The sequence below is a fragment of the Nicotiana attenuata genome, chromosome 8 (assembly GCF_001879085.1).
Source record: "Nicotiana attenuata strain UT chromosome 8, NIATTr2, whole genome shotgun sequence".
In the NCBI taxonomy this organism is placed as follows: domain Eukaryota; kingdom Viridiplantae; phylum Streptophyta; class Magnoliopsida; order Solanales; family Solanaceae; genus Nicotiana; species Nicotiana attenuata.
This window is the reverse complement of record NC_031996.1, coordinates 40,352,095-40,359,661: the sequence shown is the minus strand read 5'-3', so window position 1 is coordinate 40,359,661 and position 7,567 is coordinate 40,352,095.

Genomic DNA, 7,567 nt, shown 5'->3' with positions numbered 1-7,567 from the left:
CCCCTCGGGCACAACACTCCATCAACAAATAACACCAGGGTATTTGGTAAACAGTGCAAGAAGTAGCATGGATGCCAATGATATGAGAGTGTTGAATGTCATGACACGTAGTACAAACAGGAACCAATGCATGAATGCAATGCAATGCACATGACCGCTGCGGCGTACAACCCGATCCATTTGGGTACCCGCGCTCACTGTGGGGGTTCAGACTCCGGAGGGGCTCCTACAGCCCAAGCGCAATATCATTGTGACATCGCTGCAGCGTGCAGCCCGATCCACATTCAGTCCAGAATATGCATGTGAGTTATACAGCAAAGTCAGATTTTAATTCTCAGTTCCAATTATTAGGAAATTATCGTTTAAGTCTTTAAAACCTTTGGAAGGTGACTAAGTATTTCGAAACAGTGTTTAAAACTCAGGACTGAAATCATATAGCATGCTGAATATCATGGAAGCAGTGATAATAATCCCCAAGGGATTCAAATAGTCGGCACACAGCCCAAATATATCATAATAATCCAAGTAGGATGTTTACAAATCAATCTATAGTCCAAAGCACAGCTTGGACACCATTCGGGGCGGACTAAGCCACAATCCCCACTCACAATCGACCCCGCACTCATCATGGAGTACGTGTCTCGCCTCAATATAGTGTCACAGTGTGATACACCGGGGTTTCAAACCCTCAGGATATCATTTACAAGTATTACTCACCTCGAACCGATGAAATCTCTAGCTCGCGACGCCTTTGCCCCTCGAATCGGCCTCCACGCGCGTCGAATCTAACCAAAATCAGAGCGAATACATTACAATATGCCAAGGGAACAATACCCAATCGAAAACAGCCAAGAAATAGCAGAAATCTCGAAACTAGCAAAACCCGAGCCCCGGGCCCGCTTCTCGAAAAATTACAAAATTCACATTACCGGATTNCTTCAGTCCGCTAATCACCCGCTACCGGGTGAACAATACCTACAACTGCACGCGAGGTGCAGGGAGTAAAGTGAGCACTTTCAACTCAGTGGTAATAAGAGTAAATAATAACTGAGAGGCAAGAAATCACGTAAGAGCACTCCATCATGCTATATAGGACAGTACAACCCTTTTTAGAAAACAGTAAGACCGTGAAAAATCCTTTAGAAAATATCTGGCTCAGTTGAAAAACCCCTTTTGAAAATATCATTTTCCAACAGTCAAGCATATGAATGCGTTATCAAATAGTGCAAGTCCGCACATAAGTTAGCCCCTCGGGCACAACACTCTATTAACAAATAACACCAGGGTATCTGGTGCGCAGTGCAAGAACAGCATGGATGCCAATGATATGAGAATGCTGAATGTCATGACACGTAGTACAAACAGGAACCAGTGCATGAATGCAATGCAATGCACATGACCGCTGCGGCGTACAACCCGATCCATTTGGGTACCCGCGCTCACTGTGGGGGTTCAGACTCCGGAGGGGCTCCTACAGCCCAAGCGCAATCATCATAGTATCGCTGCGGCGTGCAGCCCGATCCATATTCAATCCAGATCAATGCAAATGAGCCACTCGGGCAATGTCAAGTAATAGCTTTTAACTCAAAACATCAGAAAAATGCAATTTAAGTCTTTAAACTTTTAGCAATATGACTGCACATTTCAAAACAGTGTTTAACTAAGACTGAAGTCATTTAACATGCTAAGTTTCATGAAAACAATGATAATAATCCCTAAAGGATTCAAATAATCAGCACGAAGCCCAAAACATGGCAATCAACCCAAATCACGATAGCATCAAGTAGGTTTCAGTCAATTACGCAGTAAAATCAACAACCAGGATGGACCAAGTCACAATCCCAAACGGTGCTCTACCCCACGCTCATACCTGGCGTGCAAGTCACCACAATACAGCACTATGATGTGCAAATCCGGGGTTTCAAACCCTCAGGGATATCATTTACAAGTATACTCACCTCGAACCGGTGAAATCCCTAGCTCGCGACGCCTTTGCTCCTCGAATCGGCCTCACGCGCGTCGAATCTAACCAAAATCAGAGCGAATACATCACAATATGCTAAGGGAACAATACCCAATCGAAAACAATCAAAAATTAGCAAGAATCTCGAAACTAGCAAAACCCGAGTCCCAGGACAGCTTCTCAAAAATTTATGAAACTCACATTACCGGATTCGTCGTCTCGCCACGAGTCCATACATACCAAGAACTCCCAAATCCGAGCTCAAATGACCTATCAAATCCCAATTTGAAATATCAAAAACTCAAGCCCTAGCTTTACCACTTTTAATGAATTCCAACCAATTTCCATGTTAAATTTAACAAAATCTCGAGTATTTAGGCCAGGGAACTCACCTCTAATCATTCCTCCTTGAATCCCTCTTCAAAATCGCCTCAAAGCTCTCAAAGCTTGCTCAAAATGGTGGAAAATACATAACCCTCGCGGATGAAATATTATAATAAAAACCCCCTTCTGAACAGTTCTTTCCGCTTTTGCGGTCCTTTTGTCACTTCTGCGACACCGCTTTTGCGGTTACTTATCCGCTTCTGCGGTTCCTCAACTTTTCCGCAAGACCGCTTCCGCGGACAACCAATCGCGTAAGCGGGTCCGCTTCTACGGTCCGCTGGTCCGCTTTTGCGGAAAAATCTCCCAGGCCCATTTTCGCTTCTGCAGGCCCCCTCTCGCTTCTCCGTGACCGCTTCTGTGGTCCATTTCCGCAGAAGCGGAAATACCAGGTACCAGATCCTTCAGCAGCCTTTAAACTCCAAATTTCATCCCGTTTACCATCCGAAACCACCCCGAGGCCCNATCGACTTGTAAATTGATTCATCGACTTATAACTTATTTAGATGCATCGATGAATATTAAAAACAAAATGTTTTGACCTCTATCGAATAATATATAAAAAGCAAAACATCTCGACCTAAAATAGAATAATATTATATTGGTTTATCAATTGATTAATTCGTACGTAGTAATGTATAAGATTGATCATCAATTACAATATAGTGTATGTGTGCGTGTGAAATTACTCATATACTTAAATATAACTTAGAAAATTTACTTACATAAATGCTACTATAATCTATTAAAAGTAATTATCTAGTTAATATAATTTTTTGTAACGATTATGCTTATAGTTTATAATTATTAATAATAATTGTATAGTTAAATAAAATAAATGTTTATAGTTAATAATAATTTTTTATAGTTTATAATAATATTTTTTGATAGCTTATAATATTATATGAAATAATAAATAAAAAACAGAATTTCATTTTTTTTTAAAAAACTGACCAAAGTTGGCCGGTATTTGGTAAAACGGTCAAAACTTATGTAATGACCCGGCCGGTCAATTTAAGAATTTACGCCCCGATCCCCTATTAACTGCATTACCCATGTTTGTTTCTGCTATTGTGAGTTGCCGGGAGGATTTATTTGGAGTTTCGGAGAGTTTCGGGACACTTAGTCCCTAAATGAGAGTTTAAGTTTTAAAATTTGGACCGTAGTCGGAACGGTGTGAAGACGGTCTCGGTATGAAATTCCGTTGGTTCTGCTTGCTCCGTTGGGTGATTTCGGGTTTAGGAGCGTGTTCGGATGGTGTTTTGGAGGTGCGTAGCTTATTTAGGCTTGAAATGCCGAATGTTAAATTTTTGAAGTTTCCGGTTCGATAGTGAGATTTTGATCTAAGAGTCAGAATGGAATTCCGGAAGTTTGAGTAGCTCCGTGGTATTGAATGTGACGTCTGTGCAAAATTTCAGGTCATTCGGACGAGGTTTGATAGACTTTTTGATCAAATGCGTAATTCGGAAGTTTTTGGAATTCTTAGGCTTGAATTCGATGATGATTTGGTGTTTCGACGTTGTTTGAGGTGTTTTGACGATTGGTATAAGTTTGGGTAGTGGTATATGACTTGTTCCTGCTGTTGGTTGAGGTCCCGGGGGCCTCGAGGTGATTTCGGATGGTTGACGGAAACTTAGGAAATTGGGAGTTGCATCTGAAGTTTATAGCTGCAATCATAACCACATCTGCGGTTGGGAAGCCGCAGGTGCGACTCCCGCAGATGCGGAATCAAGCCGCAGAAGCGGCCAAGAGGTGAGTCGCGAGGAGCCGCAGAAGCGGATGCCTGGACGCATCTGCGATGGCGCAGGTGCGAGTGAGCGGCCACAGGTGTGGTCCCAGGCCTTTAAGTGAAAACCGCAGATGCGGTGGGTTAGACCGCAAAAGCGGGTCCGTAGGTGCGGTAATTGGACCGCAGATGCAGTTTTGCCGGGTCAGAACATATATATTTTGCCCTTCGCGAATTTAAGCTATTTTTCACCTCTTTTCAAATGGGAAGGAGCTTTGAGGAGCAATTTCAAGGGGGATTTTCAGAGGGATTCATTGAGGTAAGGTCCTTGGTTCCTAAAACCTGTTCCTATGGTGTTATTTCATTGATTAAGCTTGAAATTTATGGAATTTTGTGGGTAAATATTGAAGAAACTAGGGCTTGGATAATTGGAGAGTTTGAGTGCTGATTTGAGGGACCATTTGAGGTCCGATTTTGGTACTCTTGGTATGGCTGAACTCGTGAGAGTGTGAGGATTCTGAATTTGTAAATTTTACCCGATTCAGAGACGTGGGCCTGGGGGACATTTTGGTCGTTTTTCCTAATTTCGCGTATTAGCTAGAATTAATTAGTTGAATTAGTTACTTGAAGTGTTATTCACATTATGCAATTTATTTTTATAGATTCGAGCCATTTGGAGTCAATTACTCGTGGCAAGAGCGTGGTTTCGGGTTGATTTTGAGCCGGTTTGAGGTAAGTGGCTTGCCTAACCTTGTGTGGGGAACTCCTCCTAGGATTTGGTATTGTTGATATTTGAAATGCCTTGTAGGTGAGGTGACAAGTGCGTACTTGCACTAATTGTTGAAAATTAGATTTTGATTAAATAACTAAAAATTGTGTTTCCTTTCCTGTTTATACTATTTGCAATTTAAGCCTGTTGTTAGCTTAGGGAAGCATGTCTAATTGACTTAATTGCTTATTTTCTCAACTGCCTTATTATGATTATGTGCAGCATGCTAGGTTAGAAATACCTGTTTTTACCTTGGTGTTAAATTTGATTGAATCGAGTATTCTTCGTGTTGCTGCTGTGTATTTACTTTGGGACTACGAATTTGTATTATGGGAGATCCCCCTGCACTTTTACATTGGAACTACGGGACTGCACCTGGTAGATTCCCCCAGTACTGAGTATTTACATTTGGGACTACGGATCGGGATTCCGGTAGATCCCCACGCACTATGAGTTGGACTACGGGATGGTATCCCGGAAGATCCACTGGATATTTATATTTGGGACTACAGGACGGTATCCTGGGAGATTCCCGGTTGTTATCTCTGTGTGAGCTGTATTCCTTTTCGTGATTATTTTGTCTCTGTTGTAGCTGTTGTTGTTCATTCTATCATGTGTTACTTCTTACTGTTGCACTTAACTATACTGTCTTATTATACCTTGTATTTCATTTAACCTCAGTAGGGCCCTGACTTTCCTCGTCACTACCGACCGAGGTTAGGCTTGGCACTTACTAAGTACCACTGTGGTGTACTCATGCCCTTTCTGCTCATGTTTTTCATATGCAGATCCAGGTACTCCCACTCACTCTTATCACCCTTGAGGCGAGGCGCTTTTATAGATATTTCGAGGTGTATTTGCCACGTCCGCAGACCGAGGAGTCCCTTTCTATTCTCTGTACTAGTTTAGCCATTCTGTATTTTCCTTATTGCTAGACATTTCTGGAGTTAGAGCTTTTTATGTATCTCTTAGCTTGTGATTCATGGGATTCCGGGTTTTGGGAATTTGTTAAGTTTTTTGAGATCTTGTATTGGTATATGCCGAGCGGCATCTTAAACACTTCTACATTTGTTTATCATTAGTTTTTATTTGTTCCCGCATTTTGTTCCTTTTTGCACAATTGTTAGGCTTACCTAGTCGTAGAGACTAGGTGCCGTCACGACAGTTCACGGAGGGCGAACTTGGGTCGTGACAAGTTGGTATCAGAGCTCTAGGTTCATAGGAGTCATGAATCACAAGCCGGTTTATTAGAGTCTCGCAGATCGGTACGGAGACGTCTCTACTTATGTACGAGAGGCTATGTAACTGTTAGGAAAGTTCCACTTCATTTGATTTCCTTGTCGTGCAGATTTTTGATATCACAATTCTAAACCGCTGTCTTCTATTCTATCACGGATGGTGAGGACACGTGCTACCCGAGATGATCAGGCACCCACGCTCCTTACAGAGCCGTCAGAGGCTGGGGCCTGGGTAGAAGCCGAGGATGCGCACGTGGTGCAGCAAGATTACCCGCGCGAGCTGCCACCAGCAATTCCAGTCGGAGTCCAGACACCTGATACGGCTACTGCAACTACTACTCCAAGACTCCAGGAGACTCTGTCGCAGTTTATGACTATGTACACCACTCTAGCTCAGGCAGGGTTGCTTCCCCTTGCTGCAGCTACATCCCAGGCCAGGGGAGGAGCACAGACTCCCGTCGCCCGCACTACTGAGCAATGAGTGCATGTTAATCACGTCCTAGAGATTATTCCTGTACAGCCGGTAGCCCATCTCAGCCCTAGGAGAGGGCAGTAGCTTCAGAGGAGGAACATAAGAGGCTTGAAAGGTTCAAGAAGTATCAGCCTCCTACATTCAACGGACTAGCCTCAGATGATGCTCTTGGATTTCTAGAGGAGTGCTACTGTATCCTCCGTACCATGGGTATATCAGGTTCGAGCGGGGTTTCCTTCACTACCTTCTAGCTTTGAGGTGTCGCCTATCAATGGTGGCGTGCTTATGAGTTAGACTGTCCGGATGAGGCAGCTTCCCTGACTTGGGCTCAGTTTTCAGATATGTTCACGAGAGAGTACGTTCACCAGAGTCTCAGGGACGCTTGGCGCGCAGAGTTTGAGCATTTGCGCCAGGGTACTATGACTGTCTCGGAGTATGCTATCCATTTCACTGACTTGGCTAGGCATTCACCAGCCTTGGTTTCTACTGTTCGCGAGAAGGTTCGCCGGTTTATTGAGGGGCTTATTCCCAGCATCAAGTCTAACATGGTCGTGAGTTAGAGACAGATATTTCTTATCAGCAGGTGGTGAGCATTGCTAGGAGGATTGAGGGTATGCATGCTAGGGATAGAGAGGAGAGAGTGGCCAAGAGGTCTCGAGAGTCGGGCCATTATTTTGGTGCCCGTGCCCTAGCTGTAGGTCATCATGGTAGGGGTTATATGAGTCGCCATGTTCATTCAGCTCTTCCAGCAGCCAGTGGTATTCCAGCTCCTCCCAGGCCTCAGGAGCCTTATTATGCGCCACCGGTATCTAGTGCGCCTGCTGCTCGGGGTGCTTCCAGTGGTCAGTCCAGCAGACCTGGCCCGAGTCAATCACAGCCGCCAAGTAATCTCAAAGCTTGTTTTAAGTGTGGTGACACACTCCATATGGCGAGGGATTGCCCTAGACATAGGAGGGGTGCACCTCCACAGACTTCTCAGCCACAACATGCCCCACAGAGTTCATAGGCTATGATCATA